The sequence below is a fragment of the Furipterus horrens genome, unplaced genomic scaffold, assembly GCF_987537825.1.
Source record: "Furipterus horrens unplaced genomic scaffold, mFurHor1.1.pri manual_scaffold_1, whole genome shotgun sequence".
NCBI classification, from domain to species: domain Eukaryota; kingdom Metazoa; phylum Chordata; class Mammalia; order Chiroptera; family Furipteridae; genus Furipterus; species Furipterus horrens.
In genome coordinates, this window is record NW_028327171.1 from 145,770,351 (window position 1) to 145,793,003 (window position 22,653).

Below are 22,653 nucleotides of genomic sequence, written 5' to 3' on the forward strand. Positions count from 1 at the left end.
TTGAATGGCTTGTCACAGAGCACTCATAGTCCTGTACAGCCCAACACTGCAGCAGCGTCTGCTGTCTCAAAGGCTCAGAATGACTTTCCCTCCTCCCTTCCTCTCATAAGGTGGGTAATCATTCCTGGATGGATGTCTTCATCTTGCTCTAACTCAAGAAGACCAAACAGTTTGTGAGGTAGGCATCTAGATTCCTTGCTAGACAAGAGATTTGTTACACATTTTGTGATTTGTGTGTATGTGTATGTGGAATCCAAGGAGGAGTTTTTCCTATGCATCCTTGATCCTGCCCTTGGCTTAGAAGGAAAGCAGATTCTCTAATGTAATCTGGGAATTTAGGGTCCAAGGAGCAGGTTCCTATGGACAACATCACTATACAGGGCAGGTCCAGGTTGTCCTAAATGCATTTCAAGTTTCTGCAGTTCAGCCCGGGAGGGCTTCTCTTTAAGATGCCTGAGCCTCAATTCCCTGTTTTGTAAAATGTCCTTGCTGGGTCAAGTGTGGATTAAATGAAATCCATAACACACCGCTTGACATTTGTATCAATACTTGTTCAAAAAATGTTCATTGTTATGGACATTATGGTAGTAATGGGCTCTCTACACTGCTCTCACGCCTTTCTGTGGGCAGATAGTCATCTCAGTCACCTCATCATTCACCTGAATATTAAATATACTCAATAAGTGCTCGTGGAGGCTGAGTAATTTCTATTGGGGGAAACTGGTATCCCTGAAAAGTGCCCAAACCTGAATTTTATATAACACAGCTCTGTGCACAGGTATAGTTAGCAGGTGTCTTCAGTGCAACCCCCATACAGCAGTACTTACTGGTGCTGCTGTTAACTGGGATTCCCAAAACAGTTCTCATTTGGCCTGGCCAATCCAGGTAGGTTTGTTTACAAGGCAAAAGGTGTGCCAGGTGCAGTTTTAGTCTTAATTGCCAAAACTTTGAAGCAACCCTGATGTCCTTCAGTAGGTGAATGCATAAACCTAGTACATCCAGACAGTGAAATATTATTCAATGCTAAAAGGAAATGAGCTATTAAGCCATGGAAGGACATGGATAAAACTTAAATGCATATTACTTAGTAAAAGAAGCCAAACTGAAAAGGGTACATATTGTATGATTCTGACTAAATGTCATTCTGGAAAAGGCAAACCTATGGAGACAGTAAAAAGATCAGTGTTTGTCAGGGGTTAGGCAAGGAGGAAAAAATAAATAAATAGAGCACAGAGGATCTTCATCCCAGTGAAACTACTCTGTACGACACTATAATAATGGCTATATGTCACTCTACCCTTATCCAATCCACAAAACATACAACACCTAGACTCAATCCTAATGTAAACTATGGAATTTAACGATAATGATGCGTCAACATAGGCTCATCAATTGTTACAAATGTACCACTGTGGTGTGGGGATCTTGACACTGAGGACGGTTGCGCATGTGTGGAGGCAGGGCACATATGAGAACTTCCTGCGCTTTCTTTTTGTTTTTGCTGTGAATCTAAAACTGCTCTAAAAAATAAAAGTCTATTTTTTAAAAAGTCAGCCAGATGAGTGCTGGAATTATGTGATGAGGATCCTGCATAGTCCCTGTAATAGAGCATCCAGGGAGTTAGCAGGGAAAAATAGAAGCCTTTATGGTAGACCTATCTTCTCAATCTTTTCTTGCAAAGGATCAATTCAGGAAAAACGAAAATGGTTACACCACACCATTTTTAATCATTCAAAATGAAAACAGCTCTTTTTGACTTAGATAAATAAGAAACACATTCTTAAAAGCAACATTATCTATTTTATTGAAAAGAAAATGTCAATAAGATAATTGGCACTGACTTTACTATATGTATATATTTACTTATTTTTGTCCTTACCTGAGGACACTTTTTTTTTTCATTGTTTTTAGAGAGAGAGGAAGGGGAAGAGAGAGAGAGAGAGAGAAAGACAGAGAGAAACACAGATGTGAGAGAAACACCGATTGGTTGCCTCCCGTATGCACCCTGACCAGGGATTGAGCCTGCATCCTAGGTATGTGCCCTGACCAGGAATTGAACCCACAACATTTTTGGTGTATGGGATGATACTCCAACCAACTGAGTCATATATGACCAGAGCAGCATTGACTTTACTTTTTAAGTTTTATTATTAGATCTTGTTTAGAAAGTAGCAGCATGGAAGTAAACATCTAATTTTTCATCCTGAAATTGGAGTGTTGGCTCTTAAAGCTCAGCAGATCACAGTTAGCTCCTTTGGCCCGTCATTGTGCTAGCCGCTACTGCACTTTCACACAACCTGGGCAAGCCAAATTACAAGTTCACTAGGGAGCTATTGAAGGGCTGTGAGGAGCTACTGGGAAGCAATGTGGTTAAAGTGGTATTTTGTGATGATTAATATGTCAGCTGTGACAAGAGTAGATTCAACCAGGGGCAAAATGGAAGCACAGAAACCTATTTCATGATGTTTTTGCCACAGATATGAGGTGATAAGGCCCCAAACTTTGGTGAGAACCGTAAGACTATCTATGTGGAGTATGAGATGTAAAGATAAATAAGAAGTCAGGACAATTGAGGAGAGTAGCAAATGGGCTCTGGTGGCCTTCTCTATTGGGAGGTGTGGTGTAACTCCTAAAATGAGGCTCAGTATTACGTGCTGCCTTGACAACTGGTAAATTGGGAGAGCCTCAAATGGCCTGACTGAAAGAGTTCCCCCATACCACCCTGCTCCTGTAGATAAGGTCCTATAGGCAAACAACAGTCCTTATCAAAGGGACCAGGCACAGTTCCTGCTTATCCCTGAGAAGCGGGTTCCAGTCCACTGAACATTTCCAACACGCCAATCATATCAGTCCATGAAAACCAGGGTCACTGCACCCTCTTGGTACTTACTATAAAGCCTGCCTCCTACAGCCTCTGGTCGTTCACTCTGTTCCCACCGTCAACCCCATGTGGCCCTCCCTGCAATGCCACGCCTCCCTTCCCTGGGCTGTGAGTATGTAAGACTGTATGTATGTGTGTGTACGTCCGTGTTGTTGTCCTTTGTCCAGCTGTTCCCACAACCCTAGGGCAGGAATTTCTCCTTCACCAATGGGGTGACTAAGATGTGGTTAACACAGAAGACAGCACAGTTAGGGTGAGGCAGAGTCTAATTCCACAAATGGAAACAGAATTTCAAAGCTAGATAAACCTATAAACAAGGAAACAGACCTAGAGGCCAGGGTTTCTGACTCTTCATGCCTTTTCCACATCTCACCAGGAAGATTTGAAAGGTAAGGGTAGGGGAGACATATAAAGGTAACTATCACTGAATAATTACATAGAAAATTATAGAATTTCTGGATGATATTGCTTCCTCCAGAGTACATTTACTTTTGTTTCTGAAAGGCAGTTAGAATGGATTGATCTGATGTGAAGTTGCATTCCAGCCTTGCTGGCCACAGAGCTGTTTCTGGTTCTTCCTGACTCCCAGATACAACCTCTTAGTGATCACGGCTGGGAGCCTGAGCTATTGACCCAGGACCCTTCTCCTTGGTGAGCCCACAGCTCAGTTTCTACTTCCTCAACCCCGTGAGACTGCTCAGCTTCTCAGTTTCTCTCTTAGCCGTCACCTTTTTTTTTCTTTCTCAGAGTTCTGGGAACATTTGATTATGAGTATGTGTGCTTTCCCCAGCTTTATTAATATAATTGATTAGCTATCACTTTCTGATTGTATCCTCAGCATCTCAGCTCCATCCCTTTTATGAATCAGCAAATACCTGGAGGGGAGTCATGACCCCAACCTTGTCTCACCTCAACACATTTCCTTTCTCTGACACTGTCCCTAATTTCTACCTGCCTTGGTAACTCTCTGATGACTTCAAACAGATGGATCTTTCTAAAAATCCAGCTATGCTAGTTGTGTTCAGGGGAGAATTGATCTAACACAAGAGGACTGTTATAACCCACATGGAAGTGAAATTAATAAAGCATTTATTAAACATCTACTATCTGCTCAGTGTTGTAGAGCTTCAGTGCATAAAAGAGAAATAAAAGATTGTTCCCTGCCCTTCATTCCTGTGCTGAGACAAGACAATACATGGAATAGTTACAGCACATTTCAAAGAGAGTACGTAATTAGGAGAGAGGGAAGCAATAGAGTAAATTGTAGAAATCAAAGGAAGTTTCTTTTGTTCCTCGCGTTCTATGCCAGAACAAAAGTAAAGTCTCCTTGTCAATCCACGAACATGTGTGTACAGGGAGATGTATCTGAGTCTGGTTTGGGATCACAAGGCCAGCGCAGCCTCTGGTGGAGAGCGTGGTAGTCTTGACCTTGCTTTGGCCAACCAAATGCGTCATGGTAAGAGGCACCCTACAGGGAAGTTCCGCACAGAGAGATGCTGCAGCATCAGGCAGCTACTTTCCTTGTCTCACTTTGTCTCTAATTTTCCTGTCCATTCCTTTCCTACCTGTGGATCAAAAACAATGTTGAGATACTTCTGTTGAAATGGACAGGGGAATTTGTCTCCAAATGACCCATCGGGGTAAAAACATTGTCATTCTGTATCATCTCACCTAATAGTCACCTTTGAGACAGAAATTATTTTCCCCCATTTGGCAAAATTTAAAAAGCAAACATTGAGTTTCATTCAGAGAGGTGAAGCCACAGAGTTGATAAGAGGAAAGTGTTGCCCTTTCTACCACACCCAGGTTATGCTGTTTGTTAAAATCTCAGAATGTGCTTTCCCTCTTTCCTCTCTTAGTCTTTCTAATCGCCCAGTGATCACCTTTCCAGAAGGTCTAATACCCAGATGTACTGGAGGATGATTTTCAATATGCTTTCCTAGTCTCGGTATTGATTCAGCTCACAAGTTTCCCTGAGGCAAAAGTACCTTTTATTTCTGTTGATGTCAGAGCATCAGGAGAACACAAGGGTTATAAGTGGTTTAGTTGTAGACAATGTGCCTGCTTTCCCACTGGGAAAACAAAAACAGAAACAGAACCCTGTAAATCACCACTCGGCTTTTCAGCTTTGTTCCTCTTGGCCTGAGATGGCTAAGGTATATGCTTTCTCCTAACAGGGAGGCTGACAGGAAACTCCATGGGTTGGTTGGGAAGATGAACCAAAATTTCAAGCAGAATTTTCTGGGTGGCTACATAGATTCTGCCATTTACTGTGCATCTCATTTAAACTCATTTTCCTTCCAGGTGTAGCATTTTCAGCTCAGCCCACTGACGTCTCTACTCCCAGAAAAACCTATTGCTGGTCTCTGGGTCAGTGATTGGCTTTGTGATGATGTCTGAGAGGGACAAAGGGTTCACAGCAGGAAGGCTCAGTATTTCTGCTATTTGAGAAAGAAACCTAGATAAGCTGCTTCTCTGGCTTTGTGCAAAGCAGCATGTAGTGACTTGAACTGGAGCGACTTCTAAGGAGGGTCAGAAGAAAATGTCAGATGTAGTTACAGCTTGAGAGCGGGAATGGGGAATAGGGAGGGATGAAGAGGGAGAGGAACAAGGATGTGCAGAGTGTGAGCGAGGTTTTGTTCTCCCCTAGGGATGATGAGCAGATTCCTTTAAACCAAGTCACTATTCTCACTCTCTCCCATAATGACTGTTTCCTTTGAACAATGATACCAAGTGAGACCAGTGTCAGGCAGTCAAAAGGCCGAATGAAACTGGGAAGAACTGCCCTTCCCTCATCACGGCTACCATTGAGGAAGAATGGCACAGTCCAGTCCAGCCAGACACGAAACAGAAAAAAGTAACCCCCTGTTAAGGGTTGAATTGTGTCCCCTTCCCAAATTTGAAATCCTAATTCCCAGTACCTCAGAATGTAACCCTTATTCGGTGACAAGGTTTTTACAGAGGTAATCAAGTTAAAGTGACATCATTTGTGTGAGCTCTAATCCAGTGAGACTGGTGTCCTTCAAAAAGGGAAATTAAGAGAAAGGACACACAGGGAGAAAGCCAGGTGAGGGTGAAAGGTGATGCTTCCAAAGCCACCGCACACCAAAGATTGTCAGCAAAGTGTGAGAAACTAGGAGACAGCCATGAAACAGATCTCCACAGCCCTTAGAAAGAAACCAAATCTTGATCTCAGACTTCTAGCCTCCAAGACAGTGAGAATAAATTTCTGTTGTTTAAGCCACCCACTTTGTGGTATTTGGTTACAGCAGCTCTAGCAAGCTGTTACATCCCCCCTGGGGCCCAACTCTAATTCTCAGACATACTTCCCTAGGTACTTGTGATCATTTCCTTTTAGTAAAGAAACCGAGAAGCTGAAGGAATGTGAAAGGCAGGGGGGAATCAAACTATAAGCAATGTACTCAATCTTTTATAAGCAAAATCCAAGGAGTTGGGAAAATGATGACAATACGGCTGGCACTTCATCTGATTCTCTTTATCATAACTAGTCCCTGGCAGTCAAATATCAATGGGGGAGGGGGGAGTTGTTTGATAAATGGGCAGTTAAAAGTTTTGGAGATTCTGGAACAGAAAGAGAATGACTACTACAAAATTACAAGAGGAAGGAGTAAAGAAATATGGTAGAAGATGAGTTGATAAAGAGGCAGGCAATATGTAGGTGAAATCGGATGAACTATAATAACAAACGTAACCTTCAAAGAATGAGGTATTTAGATCTATGTATTTTTTTCTATGTTATATAATATACATACGTATTTATATCATCCTACATCCTCATTCTAGAAATCAGAAATTTTTAAATATGATCCAGAACAGAAAGTGAAGGTTTTGATAAGAGCATTAGTGAGAAATGGACCAAGCCAAGAGGCAAGAGATGGGAAAGAGGTTGTTTGATTTATTCTTAGAATTCTTCTCTTATAATTATGGCATCATACAGAAGTGGACACCCTCTTCCTGCCAATGTCCTCATTTCCAGATGGTATCGTGGAACAGAACTGTATGTATTTAGGGCTCCCAAAACTCTGAGGAATGAGAAACTTCTTGCTGTTCGTGTGTGTATCCCCAGTGATTGCTTTTTGCATGTCTAAGAAGCAGTGGATGCTTCCGTTTGAGCTGGTATCTTCCCAGGTGAGACACTGGAACAACACTTGCAATGGCTGGTGCTGCAGCATGTGACCTTCTCTTAGAATATCCTCCAGAGAGCCTCACACACCAGATACATTGATGTCAAATAGCGGAGAGTTCTTTATCACACTGGCATTTGGGGAAGAGACTAACATCCACCAAGAGGCTGACAGTGTCAGAACATGTCTTATAGAGTGTTGCAGGCTTCATGAAACAATTTGACTTCTGATGTATCCAAATCTCTGTAGTAAAATATTTTAACATAGTGGGATGCTCCTACAATAAGAATACAATGTAATATATGTTGTATAGTATGTACCAAGATAGCAAGATAGGCTACATAGATTCTGGCATCACAAATTGTTCAAAGGAACTCTTTTCATAGAAGGTGACATTTAAACACAACTATAGACACATGCACACCTGCATAATATCTCTTGATCTTAGGAATCTCATTCAATGCCTGAGAGTTCAGTCCCACCATAGTCATATCCGAGAGGGAAGAATTTGTAAAAGGGCAAATGTTTTACTACAAGTAAAAAAATAAAGGTGATACTCTCCTAGCAGAATTCATTCACTGGCTACCAAAGTCTATGGAACTCATTCTTCTACCACGGTGCTAATGCTCTGTCTGATGTCCCTACCTGATTTCCTGCCTGATCACAGTTGGACCCTGGCAGTGAGGAGCCTCAGATAAAGCAGGGGACGGTCCATGGACCTCCACAGCTGCTACAGAGATGGGCTCAGGGCTCTTCAGTCCATCTGTGGCAAAGAGCTCATGCTAATTACTTGCTGCTGAGGAGATGAATTGTAGAGTCTCACAGAGCCAGGAACAGTAGAGTTGGCGTAGTTTCTATGTCTTCCTTCTTTCGAGGAAGTAATGTAGTATACCACGTCACTTCATCACCACCCCTTCATTAATTGAAGCTTATTTTTCATTTGATAAAAATGTATTAAGCACTTGAGATGGGACAGGTAGCGAGTATGACTTCAAGAAACTTCGCAATCATCATCATTAAGATCTTTAACACATATTTATTGTGATAGGTACTGGAAAGACAAAACCTGGCTCATGTTCTCAAGAATCATAAAGAAAGATGTTTTCTTCATTGTTCACCCTGAAATGTCAAGAAATTTAACACTCTGGCTTACATATGGATGATGTTAATACAATACTGTAATATACATTTCAAAGACACAGGCAGATCACCAAGGGAGTTTAAAAAAAAAAAAAAAAACCCTGATGTTCCCAGCCCCACTTCAACCTATTGAATCAGAATTTCTGGAAATGGGATCCAGGCATTAGGATATATTTTTAAAGGCTCCAGGTGATTCCACTACACAGCCAGGATTGAGAACCATTACGTTAGAATTTCTGCCTTAGACACTTAGAGTCCAAAACAATATCTGGCACATGGTAGGTCACCTGTAATATATCTTCTCCTAATATTTTGTCTGCCTTTATTCCTTCCAAGCTCCCACCAGAGTGCCTGGCACAGAATGGGGGCATAATAACTGGCTATTCCTTACAGATCTTGCTAGAAAGTACTTGAAAAAGTAAAGCACAATGATATTATGCATGTCAAAATGTGCATATTGACGGACTTTTAACTCAAATCAATGACTTTACTCTTATTCCTATGGATATATCAGAGTCCACTGTTACCTACAATCACACGAAATGATATTCCCACAACAGCATATCATCATTCTCACAGCAACTGCTGAAAAGCTAGTTGGGAAGATTTTGAATATGCTGACAAAATATGACACAGAAATAAAATATCAGCAATACTGGAGCCTGGTACAGTTTGAGTTCAGAATGGAAACCTGGGAATAAAGAATCTGAATATGCTAAAAATAAAACACAATTTTCTTTTATATCCAAATATTGGAGTGTGGCTCACTTTAAAAGTCAGAAATCTCCATGATTGTGTGCAGCCACTGGCTGTTTGTTTTCTGATTAGCTCCCTCGATTTCTACTTAGTCACTGGGAATTTTTAAAATGCTTTGGATTTTATTCTATTGTTAGGGTGGCGGAAAGCATTCTCTCAAATGGCCTTTGTCGAGAATCCACAGTTCTAGAGGGGCTGAGCAGGAAAGGAGGGGTTCTAGGCTGTTGCCCACAAGGAAAAATGTTTTTCTTCATTTATTCAATAAGTATTTGTTGAGTATTGACTAAATGAAGGAAGGAAGGTAGGAACAGGGGCTCTGTGGTCAATTGAGTCCTCTAGGCTAATGCTTTCCAGGAAAAATGTTTTCTCATAGATATGCCTGTGCTTTCTCTGTGTAAAAAAAATGACATTTTATTTTTCCTGTGAATAAATTTACCCATAAATATTTTCCTGTATGTGGATCTTTATCACTTTAGGTGTTCACACTGTGGTTTACAGTTTCACAATAGAGACCAGATGTGTTTCTGGGCCAGGGACAGCTGGGGAGCGAGATGGTGGAGGTAGTCGGAAGAAAGAAGACAGAGAATCCTGTTTTAATCTTACTCTTAGCCTCAGTCAGCTGAAGAACCACAAGTCATGGCTTAGGGTTTTGAGTTTAATATAAATTGATGTTTACTCTTCCCCTAAATAAAATAAATGTTCCCTTCCTAAGTCTTTTGTGTAATGTGGTGTCCCTCAAAGATGGTGGAGGGGAAACACATGAATCTAATGCATTTAATCTATCTGGGACCTTTGGTCTCCTTGCTACTTGGCCTGGGATGTGTCCTGGCAGGACCTTTTTTTTAATCCTCACCCGAGGATATGTTTATTGATTTTATAGAGAGAGGAAGGTGGAGAAAGAAACATTGATGTGAGGGCGAAACATCAATCAGTTGCCTTTCGTACATTCTCCAATCAGGAATCAAACCAGCAACCTTTTAGTGTATGGGTCAAAGCTCAAACCAAATAAGCCACCCAGACAAGTCCTGGCAGGATCATTTTTAAATAAGCAGTGGCTAAGGCAGGTTTGAGTGGCTTAAAGCAGTGCTTCTCCAACTTAATATGTATACAAATCACCTGAGATCAGGAAGAATGCAGATTCCAATTCAGCAGGGCTGTAGTTAGGATCTGAGAACCTGCATTTCTGACAAGCTCCCTGGCCAAGCTGATGTCCACCAAACATACTTTGAGTAGCAAGTGCTTAGAGGACCTCTGACTGGTGGTAATAAAGGGAAGAGTTCATGTAATTTGTTAAATCTTTTCTCCTCTAACAGGCTTTCTCAGACTACTCAAAACAAATCTATTTTTTTTAATTTTCCAAACAAAATCCTCCCCAAAATATTTGAAACAAGATCATACCTAAAATCCTTTACATGTGTTTCCAAGTATCAAGAGATCTGATGCTTTTTGCTAACATAGATAATTAATCTTCAAGCTCCAGGGACTCCGACACAATTATCTTTACTTAAAAGCCATATAAACGGCTAATTGGCTATATATTTGTGTTTAAAAATGTGTATGATTGTATGTTCTTCTATTTGTTCATGTCAGTCTTGACCCTTAGATTGCAAACTTTTGGGAATAGACTTTGCCCCTCTTAGAACCATAAAAACACCAAACACAGGAGCCAGGAAGACACCTAGGGGCCAGCTAGTTCAGTGTTGCCCAAGCTAGACACAGCCACCCCAGGGGATAAGTGAGATGATTTTAGTTGGAACATGAACAACCTTTTTATAAATTTTTTATAGTAGTGTACATATTTTAATACATTTTGGGGAAAACTATAGCTGGTGTATCATACCCATAATGTCATGGATATTATTATACGATTATATTTACTTAAATTTTAAAAGTGAGTTGCTATAAAGACATATGATATGAACATTATTACTGTGACACATGCATATAGCAAAAATTGTGAGAGTTGTATGCCAATAACTGAGATTTTTGTGAAATAGTATGCACCCATCATTAGAGCTCACACTTAAGGAAACTGAAGCTCAGCAGTATCACCATTCCAGAGAATTTAAGATGCCATGAGTCATAGGATGTGTCCAATGTCAAAGGGCTAGAATGTGGGGAAATTTATAGAATAAGTGAAATATAAAAGTAGGGTGCTCGAAGTCAAACATCTATGACTTAGAGTTTTAAAGGACATCATCTTCTCTAAGAGCATGTCTACTTCTATAATCATTAAAGTGTTTAACCAAAGGAATAGCATTCTCATGATGGAGTTTCAGATACTACCTGTGGCAGGTATGTAGGTGAAATAGTTTCAGGAAGGAGCCCTTGCATGATCTAAAATCACCCTAATGGAAGATGACCCATTTCCCTTGTCAATGTCCTCCAGCTGAAGACAAACAAAAGCACACCTGCAGATGAGCAAGTTTGGTCTGTTACTCAATTCAGTGAGAGAGAACTTTGGAATATCACAGCAAGAGGTGTTAGAAACTTATGATAGGATTTGGATTTGTGTTACTTTGAGGAAGGGTAAGGAATCAGGGCCTTGCATTGGACTGAATGCTATCAGAAAACAGGTAATCCTATGATTTGGCATCTTATCCAGAAGGTGAGAGAAATGGAGGTAACTAAAGCTGGGATTAGTAAGGAAGCAGCACTCACTCCTATTAGCCAAGTTAGGAGGATGTTTGCTCATTTTTGTGGTTTGAGCAACATTCACATTTAGCCCATGTTCAGACATCACAGAGTGATTGGGTCTTTCTTTTGACCCATTGTGGTCATAGAACAGCTTTGTCTGATGTCAGTGTTCTGTGAAATTGTTCCTATTCTACAAGAGAACAAGATGTCAATGCAAGCACCACATCTGCTCCTGGATGTCGGGGCTACTTTCCTTTCTCACGCCGTCCTTTGTAGCTCTTTCCTGAACCTTCTCGCTCCATTTTCAGATGAAATGCCAGGTACAGATTGACATTTTTTTAAAGTATATTTTATTGATTATGCTGTTACAGTTGTCCCAATTTTTTCCCTTTGCTCCCCTCTGCCCAGTATCCCCCTTCTCTCCAGCAATCCCATCCCCTTAGCTCATGTCCTTAGGTCATGCATATATGTTCTTTGACTTCACTCTTTCCTATATTATTCTGAACTTCCCCCTGTCTATTTTGTATCTACCAATTATGCTTCCTAATCCCTGCACCATTTCTCCCCCTTTGTCCTCCCAGCTCATAATCCTCCAAATGATCCCCGTATGTAATCCTTCTGTTCTTATTCTTGTTGTTTGCTTAGTTTGTTTTTGTTGTTTTAGATTTGTTAGATTTTGTTGTTGATAGTTGTGAGTTTGTTGTCATTTTAATGTTCATAGTTTTGATCTTTTTCTTAAATAAGTCCCTTTAACATTTCATATAATAATGGTTTGGTGATGATGAACTCCTTTAGCTTTACCTTGTCTGGGGAGCACTTTATCTGCCCTTCCATTCTAAATGATAGCTTTGCTGGATAGAGTAATCTTGGTTGTAGGTCCTTGCTTTTCTTCACTTTGAATACTTCTTGCCAGTCCCTTCTGGCATGCAAAGTTTCTTTTGAGAAATCACGTGATAGTCTTATAGGAACCCCTTTGTAGGTAACTTCTTCTCTCTTACTGCTTTTAAGATTTTCTCTTTATGTTTAACCTTTGGAATTTTAATTATGATGTGTCTTGGTGCAGTCCTCTTTGGGTCTAGGGATCTAGCTTGTTTGGGACTCTCTGTGCTTCTTGGACTTGGATGTCTATTTACTTTGTCAAATTTGGGAAGTTTTTTGTCATTATTTTTTCAAATCAGTTTTCAATTTCTCCCTCCTCCTCTTCTCCTTCTGGCACCCCCTATGATTTGGATGTTGGCACATTTAAAGTTGTCCCAGAGGTTTCTAAGCTTCTCCTCATTTTTTACAATTCTTGTTTCTTCATTCTGTACTAGTTGACTTTTTTTCTGATGTTCTGAACCACTGATTAGAGCCCTGGTTTCCTCCCCTTCACCATTGGTTTTGTGTGGATTTTCCTTCATTTCACTTAGCTTAGGCTTCATTTCTTCCCTTCTGCATTTGCCGTACTCAAGCTTATCTGTCAACTCTGTGAGCATCTTTATCACCAGTGTTCTGAACACTGCATCTGTTAGGTTGGCTCTCTTCTCATTGCTTAGTTCTCCCACTGGAACTTTGATCTGTTCCCTCTTTTGGGCCATACATCTCTATCTCCTCAACTTGACAGGCTCCTGTGTTTGCTTCTGTGTCTTAGGTAGAGCTGTAATATCTGTTACATTCTAAGGGGTGGAGCCTTAGGTATTCGTCAGTATTAGGCAACCGGTTTCACTCTGTTATGGTGGTGTTCTTGGGGAGGGGTCTGAGAGGAAACAATGCTGCTAGCTCAGCACTCACCCCTTTTTCAGGTACTTCTTCCACTTCCTGTATGGGACTGGCACCCCTCTAGCTGTTGCTCTGACTGTGGTTCCCAGGGTGGGTGGGTCTGCGGATGTTCTAGGACCATGGGGGCCCTTTAAACAAGTGGACTCTACTGAGAGACTGGCAGTTTCTTCCTCCACTCCAACCCCTACTGGTTTTCACAGTCAAAAGCAATGAGGCTTTATTTTCCCTGGCGCTGGAACTATGAGCTGCACGGTCTGGTATGGTGCTGGGAACACTCCCAGGTGTCCCTCCCTACTTTTTTTATTTTGTGACTGTGCTTTCTGCCAGCTGGCCACTGCCTCCACACCATGTTCTCTCCCCCTGGGCTTCACCCTTCCTACCTGTCTGGATGAATGTTTCTTCTTTATATCTTTGTTGGACTTCCATGCAGCTCAGTTTTCTGGAACTTCTGGTTGTCTCCAGTTCTGAGGTAGTTGTATGTCTTCTTAGTTGTGGAGGAACATGCAGCATGTCTACCTACGCCTCCATCTTGGCCAAAAGTCAAGAGTTTTGTATTATGTTAATTAATTTAAAACCCAATTTTGGACTCTGCAATGGCAAATGCCTTTAACTCTTTAAAAATTTTTCCTACTATTTTATCTCTTCAAGACATTATGATCTTCAGCCATTCATGATGATCAATTCTGTGCATCAGCAAAGGCACTACTCCATGTGTTCCATCAGTCCTTCCCTAGTCACCCCAGATACTTTTTATTTTATAAGACAGAGTGTAATTACCCTACATAAAACTCCCTGGGGTTTCTGTGCTTGGTCAATAGCATTTACAGATGGTGGCAAAAGAGAAAATCAGCTTGGGAAACAGAACTCTCTCAAGGCCTGTGATGCTAAGGACAGCCACTGCTTCCCCAGGGCTAGAGGCACTATTAACTAAAATTAAAAGGAAATTAAGATAGATCAGTTGTTGTCAGGGGCTGGTGGTAGGGGATTTCTTTTGTGGATGATGAAAATATTCTGAAATTAGATAGTGGTGATGGGTGAATATACTAAAAACTACTGAATTGAACATTTAAAGGGGTGCATTTTTGTTATATGTAATAGTGTCAACAATAAAAATAAAGACAAAAGATTTTAAAAGGTTGACTTTTAAGCTATGTGAATAATTATATCTCAGTTTTTAAGAAACTTTAAAGGAAATAAAGCAAGAGAGGTCAGATAATATTTCAGAGAGACTTCTTTTAATGATGAATCTGCTTTTTCTTTTTATCCCCTAAATTGTGGAGTTTCAAGGTGCTCAGAAATGTGGCGTTTGATATAATCAATTCACTTAGTAGCAGTTGTTAACCAAATCTTTCTTCTCTGTATGAAGGTAACTAGTAGAAATGATAACTGTGGTTAACCCAATCTCCACAGCACTAACAGGGGTGTAAAATTTCTCTTTGAAATAGCATCAGCTGAACCGAAGTAGGAGGTTATATTCTTCCCTTGTAATAGGAGGCTTCATTTTTAAGAAGTCAGATAGTTCTGTTTTCAGAGAAAACTCGTACTCATGTTTTAAAATATTTTGTCACCCATTCCAGCAAAATTCTAAATCAAAGCAATTTACCAGCATATCCTAAAAGGACCTTTCTAAAGGCTAAAACCCAACTGACAGTGAGGATTGGAAAGATTAGAAAGCGTGTCACCCTGCGCAGATTAACAAAGGGACTTGCAAGCACGCATTCATTCATGTGCCGCTGGGTATCCTGCCAGGCACTGCAGGATACAGGGACAGAGTGGGTATGTGCCCCGCCACCAAAGGACTTCAGGTGCAGTGGCACAAACTGCGCATGCCTCTTATGTCATCTGGATACATGGGCTGAGCTGCTTTTTAAAATTTTTTAAAAGATGTTTTCTACTTATGCTGATTCCACAATAGTGGAATTTAAAACTCTGGGACTTGGAAACAAAAGAGACAAAGGCTACCTTTATTTCTGTTTAAGAAAAAACTCCTCTCAGAGAAGGACCTCATCTCTCCTTGGGACCTCTTTGAATCCAAGGGCAGTTGGGGTAGCATGTGTGTCAGACAAAGGGAAAGGGCACCTGCCAGTGCTGCCCCAACCCCGCGTCCTGCTCTGTCATTTTCTTTGCATTATATTGGGAAGTATTTTCATGCAGACAGTTGCCCCAAATTATTGCAGGCTTCCAAATGTATTTTACTCAGCACACCCTTTTTTGAAAGAAACAAAATCATACATTTCTGCATGTTAGTGGTTTAAATAACTGTTGATTAAGAAAATGCATTATGCTAAATAGATAAATTAATGCAGTAACACTTTGAAATGATTTTTGTATTTCAATGATTACAGCAGAATCTATATACACTTGAAACATACAATACCATCAACTCAGTTTACACACAACCCTTACTTTTCAGCCATCAGATTTCCAAACCTTAAAGAATTCTATGATAGTCCTTGTTGATAAGTGTGGCAAACCTTCCACACCCAGTGGGTGAAATAGAAAATTGATATAGCCTTTTTGGAAAGCAAATGAGCAATATTTATCAAAAATTAAAAAGTAAGTTTTCCTTGACTCAGCAATTCCACTTCTATAAAATTACCCTACACACATTTACATAATGAACAACAATGTTCATTTCAATGTTCCTTATGCAAAATCTGGGAACAACAATAATATCCTAATATGGGACTGGCTGATCAGTCCTGCAATGGAATGTTTTCTGCCATTAAAAAGAATGAGGTATGTGACATATTATTAAGTAAAAATTTGAGTTACAGAACAGCACATATAGGATGGTCCTACTGATATAAAAAGAATCTCTGTCTTTGTCTCCATCTCTGTCTCTCTCTCTTTCTTTGTCTCTATCTCTAAAAGCCTACAACAGGAACAACAAACTTTTTTCTTTAGCCTTACACCTAACGTTCTCAAATTCAAATGACACATGGATCCTTTAAAGGAAAATAATTCTTTGGCTATTCACCACTGGCTTAAAATTTTTTTTATCCTAATTTTTAATTAAATAGGTACAAGTATTAGAAATCAATATACTCTGTGTTTTTTGTAGTAATTAAGGGGTCCTAGAAAGTTACATCATTAAAATAAATATAAATCCAATGACAATTTATAAATTAAATGCCATAAAAGTCTAACTAATAAAAGCTCAACTTGTTGAGTTTTATCCTAAAATAAGATATCTGTTGAAGTTATAATGATGGAAAGATGAAATCTCAGGTACAAGTCCATATTAAAAATTTTTTGTATTTGACCTTTGGTAATGCTCTTTATACTGCTTCATGCTTTAAAAAAAATGAAAAACTTTGTCTGTGTTTGACATCTAGATAATGAGACAACATTTAACTAAAACAATGACCAATTTTAATGATATGATACTTGATAACTCTAAACTGGTCTTATTTCCTTAATAGTAAGATTAGTATTGTAACTTTTTTAAGTATTAAATTTTTGGTAGAACAAGAAAATAATATACAAATCTGCTCTGTTTTTTGCAGATGTTAAACAAATACGGTTTTAACACAGAGATCATAAATAAGTTTGGAAAGAAAATTGTAAAAATGGGAAATGAGACTTTTCTATCATTTAGAAAACAACCATAATTCAAGTCTTCTTTTATTGTTTCTGTATTTTCTGCAACTGAAATGTTGCAGCTACTGTCAGCATGATGCCCCGTGGCCCTCAGATGCCCCAAATGCATCATCTCCAGGTTACAGCTGCTTCTGCTCTGTCCTCATCGCCCCCTATTCATTAAAGTAGTCCATTACTCATTTTAATTACGTTAATTTTTAGGAAGTCAACTTAAATTTGAAATCTATTAAATAATCTTAAAATTTTAAGCTTTCATATTTGAAAATGTCACTCAAGTGCAAATTATCACAGCCAAAGGGAAGTTTTGTCTTAACAAGAAAAGACTTCAACATAAGGGTGAGAGCTATCGTTTTGAGTTGGGACCTGCCAACACTATGACAGTTTGACATGCTTTCCAACTCATGGATGGTTAAAACCCAGAAAGCAGGTTTAGTGAAAATGTTCATGGCATGCGTGGTAAGATTTTTGAGTAAGTTTTACTTCTTCCTTGCCCTTTGATGTGTTATTGGAATGTTTAAATAATGATTACTTACATAAACTAAAAAGTAAGTGATATAGCTGATTTTATTGTAAAATAAAAGTGAAAAGATAAAAATGCTGTCAATTTATTATTTGACTATCAAAGATTATAAACATGAATAAAAAGAAATGTGATAAATTTGGGGTCCACCTTTAAGTTCAATGTGGTCATCTTCTGGAATCTGGACGATGGAATTTTTCCTGTTTAATTGTTGAGATAGCTATTCAAATGAATAGATACAATTATAAATAATTCTGTGTAAAGAACTCACAGGTCTCAGACAATATGTCCAGAATCCCTAGGGGTCCTTAGGCCTGATCAAAGAAATACTTTATATCCTTTTGTGTTGTTTAAAAATTTTATAATGAGCAAGATAAAAATAAAATGGTATCACCTTATAGGCACATACTTCTCACCACCCCACATTACTCTCCCCGTTTCCTTTTTAGGGTTTTTTTCTCTTCCCGCATGTCTATCAGAGATGCTCCTGGGTCACAGGTTGGTGCTTTGACACAGTGACAGGACTGGTACAAAAATGGCCAGCATTGGAGCATGACCACGATAGAAAAGAATAACAGGCCAAAGATTCGATGCCAAGTAGGAAGCCCAGCACAGCAGAATCCAGGCTGAAATTGGGGTGAAGGGGAGTTCATAGCTGTAAAGCCTAAAACTACACATAGAGACTCCACATTAGGGAAGCAGATCTAAGTGCCATTGACTGGTTGCTAATGTCTGCGTTTGCAGTAGGGGGAGCCCTGGGCCCCTAGTGGGGCTCTGCCACACTGGGCTCTCACCTGGGATGACGGGTCTAGGGCCTCCGTTGCATGGGTGGTGTGCTCTAGTCTGGATTTTGGAGCCCAGCCGTCTGTGGGGTACATAGCCCGAGCAGGATTAGTCAGTATCTAGAAGATGGTTTTAACCACTCACTTCACAAGGAGACTCAGAAAGTTGGGGGAAACCTTAAAATGTGGCTAGTCTTAACTCTTTCTCAAGTGGGAGAAATGAGTCTCATAGAGATTACAGCTTGCCCACTGGATCAGTTAGAATTAGAATCCAATTCTCTTGACTCATTCCAGAGCTCTTTAAAATTACAACATACTGCAAATCCATCTTCAATAAGAAAACCATCTTTCCCCTTTCTGAAAAATACCAACAGCATGCAGAAAGACAGACCAGTAGTACCCACTAAGCCAGAGTCTGGTAAAAAAAGAGCTGCCTTTTATGAACTCTACCCCCAGTGCCCTCTCCCTGAGGCTGGGTTCTCCATAAAATGACTGTGAGACTAAGATTCATGTGTCCCTGAATGTTAAGAAAGTGCTCTGGGAAACCTGAAAGGGCAAACAGGATGGAGGAGAGAGAGAAATCAAGCAAGGGTGTGATTTGGGCAAGTCCAGAGGAAGAGAACGTGTGCTTGATCCCACTGAGAGGTCCGCTTCCCTAATGTAGAGTCTCTATGTGTAGTTTTAGGCTTTACAGCTATGAACTTCCCTCACCCCAATACCAGCCTGGGTTCTGCTGTGCTGGGCTCCCTTCTTGGCACCAAATCTTTGGTCTGTTTTTCCTTTCTGTCATGATCATGCTCCATTGCTGGCTGTTTTTGTACCAGTCTTGTCACTGTATCAAAGCACCTACCTGTGGAATAAAGGTTACCCTTCAGAGTTTTGTCCTCATAACTTGAAGCAGGAGAATCAACTTCTCTTACCGCTGCATCTTGGCCAAGGGCCTGCCTGCAGCAGCTGAAACCCCTATGCACTTGTAGCTCCTGCACAGCAGGGCAAAGCCTCTCCAGAAGCCCAAGGGCAGAAAGTTGCAGGTGGGGGCCACATGAAGTCATGGACAGGGGACTCCAGGGGAAATTGAGATCAATAGCAGTGTCCACAACACCCTCAATTTCTCCCACAAACCAAACTGAACAGATACACAGACCTGAAAAAAGGCATCATAAAAAGTTAGTCCTCTAGACACACTTTATGGGTCATAAAATATCTGTTGCAAATACTCAATTCTTACAAAGGCAGCCACAGGTGATACTTGAACAAATGGGTAGGCTGCATTTCAAATAGTTTATCGGCACTAAAATTTGAATTTCACATGATTTTTACATATCATGAAATATTCTTCTTTTGATTTTTTTCCCAAATATTTAAAAATGAAAAGCCATTCTTCGCTTGTGGTCCATAGAGACAATAGGCAGCATGTAGGATTTGGCCTGCGAACCATAGTTTGCCAGCCTCTGCTCTAGATCAACGGTTTTCCATCTCTTTTGACTGTGACTGATGGAAAGGCATTTATAACAAGCTATGACGTATATAAACACACATACACATGTGTAACTCAAACTTAAGTTTCATGAAACAGTTCTTAACATTTTCTATGAACAATAATTCTGATTGTTTCCATTTTATCCTGCTTGGTTTTGTTTTTTAAATGCTGTCGTGATCTACTGAGTTGTTTTTTGAACCCATCAATGGTTCATGCAACCTCCAGTTTAAAAACCTCTGCTCAAGATCAGTCGAAGCTTGTGCTCTGAGACGCAGCAACAGCGCAGTCATGGTGGCTGTTTTGCATTCACCAGCACTGATGTTATTTGGAATTTGCCAGTAAATAACATAAAGACAAAAGAAAGATGCTATCACAAAACTGTCGAGGGTAGCATGACAGGTAAGCCTGCCTCAACCTGCCTGACACCAGATGCTTCAGGAAATTCAGATGGCTTTATGTTTTTTCTTGATGCAGGAAGAATGAATTTCATTTGAACTGAGCAGAATTCAGAGCAATAAGAGGATTTGAAGTAACTGCAAATCACAGCATGAAACCTTGAGTTTGACAGTTTCAAAGGAGACTTTGGACCATGCATTACAGCCATGAGGTGTCTGAAAAGTGTGACAACTTCAGGTAGTAATCTTCTGGTATAACTCAGCTAAAAATGGGAGATAGACCAACCTGTGCTTAGCTTAAAAACAAAACGAAAAGTTCATGTGATTGGAGGACAAAAGAGTGCCTGGTGCCTTTATCTCATCAAGCTTAGCTTTGCAGACTTCACATTGCAGGTCGGAAGTTGGGACTGGCTTCTGGCAACAGGACTAGACAAAACTTGCCTTTATTTTTTTCCCATTGTCCATTTCCCTCTTGTCACTCTACTTGGGACTTCCTATCTCGCTTTCTTTTCTAGATTTTAAAGGTGGGATGAGATATATGGAAGATGGAAATTAGAAACCCTATCAAACAGCTTCAGGGTTATCCTTATTTTCAACATTCTCCTCTTCAACCCCTAATTTCCCTCTAACACATGTGGATAATTGGGATCCTTCTGTCTCTTTTTCTCCCCAATTTCAGTTCAGTTCATTTTAGAAACAGCTATTGTATTCATTGACTGAATAGATCCTGGGGACACGGAGGCTAGTGAAATAGAAACCGGATCTGAAGGAACATGGAATAGCAGTAGGCCCCTCAGTTCAATGAGGTGGGATGTGCAGAAGTCCTTTGTTTGCTGTGAAGTTATTGATAATCACAGTGATGTTAGCAATTAACCACTCCTCACAGGCATAGCCATCCTCTGTGTAGCAGGATGGTGGTCCACTAGCAGAGGCCTTTTACCACCAAAGTCCCAGCTCTTTTCTCTTTAGGTAGAAAAGGATAAAAAACACTTTGTAACTGTGTGTGTGAGAGAGAGAAAAACATTAACTGATGATTAAACACAAATAAAGCAATACAACTCCTGCCACCAAAAAAAAAATCCAGGATATCCTAGGTGCTGGATTTTTTTAAATTTCATTTTATTCTCCAAAATGGTCTCTTTAAAATACTTCAAAATATGTATAATGTACACATTTTCAGCTTTCAAGAAATTTACTGATTTTTATAAAGTGATTCATTTTTCTGATCATAAAAGATTAAAACATTTTCAATTTTATTTTTTAAATCTTTATTTATTTATTAGAGAGAGAGGAAGGGAGAGAGAGAGAAACATTGATCAGTTTCCTCTTACACACACGCTGACCAGGGACCAATCCTGCAACCTAGGCATGTGCCCTGACTAGGAATCAAACCAGAGATCTTTCGCTTTGCGGGATGATGTCCAACCAACTGTGCCACACCAGTCAGGGTGAAATGTGTTCATTTTTAAAAGTTTAAATAATGATGATAGACAGAAAGTAAAATTTCCCCCAAATCTCATCTTCCCCCATGCCCAACAACCATTATTAACATTTCAGTGTGTTTCTCTAGTCTTTATTTTACAAATTGGTGTACATGCATGATGCATACATACATTTTTGGGAAAAATGGGATGTATTTTGTATATAATATACCTATATTTATATAAAGTATATAAATGTATATCATGTAAACCTTTGATAGTATTATAGCTATTATCAACATACATTTGTGATAAATTTTTTAAACATTGCATTATATCATGGACATCTTTCCATATAAACCTACCTTACTGTTTTAGCAGTAGCTTAACACTGTATAGTATAGCTAAACAATTAAATGGTTTCCAATGTTTTACTCTTAATGACAATGCTACAGCTAACAGCTTTAAGCATTTATTCTTACATATATGTGCAAATATAAGCCCAGATCAACTCTTGGAAGTGAGAATTTTTTAAAATTATTTGTTTGTTTGTTTGTTTGTTTGTTTATTTATTTTTAGAGAGAGGGGAAAGGAGAAAGAGAGGGAGAGAAACATCACTGTGTGGCTGCCTCTCACTTGCACCCCCAACTGGGGACTCCACGTGCAACCGAGTCATGTGCCCTGCCTGGGAATTAAACCAGCGACACTTGGCTTGCAGGCTGACACTCAATCCACTGAGCCACAGCAGCCAGGGCGGAAGTGAGAATATTTTTTTAAAGAGTATGAACACAATATGCAAGATTACTTTTTCCCCAAGAGGATATGAGTTTCTCTAAGACCATGGAACACTATGTATGCTACAGACTTTTTTTTTAATGGGAAAATGAATCCTGATAGTTTTAATTTAAATATTAAAGATTAGTAGTTAGTTTGATCATCTACTCCCATGTTTATTACTCACTTGCTTTTATTCATTTTTTAAACTGAAGTGTAACTCACATACCAAGAAATTCACCATTTTAAAGTATACAATTCAGTGGATTTTAGTATATTCACAAGACTAAACTACAACCACTACCTTTATCTAATTCCAAGACACTTCATCAACCCAAAGGAAACGCCATACACATTAGCA

General features: G+C 39.7%; 1 protein-coding gene across 3 annotated transcripts in view; it reads left to right on the top strand.

Annotated features, from left to right (window-relative positions):
* Positions 1-2,894: 2,894 nt before the first annotated feature.
* The window catches only part of EPC2 (enhancer of polycomb 2), a 192,183-nt gene continuing 172,424 nt past the window's right edge, over positions 2,895-22,653 (top strand). The window contains exon 1 of one of the 3 annotated variants that reach the window (XM_090279606.1): positions 2,895-2,997. The gene's annotated coding sequence lies outside the window, so the exon portion shown is untranslated. The remainder of the gene's footprint in view (positions 2,998-22,653) is intronic. The other 2 variants (XM_090279607.1, XM_090279605.1) reach the window with 2 other exon arrangements.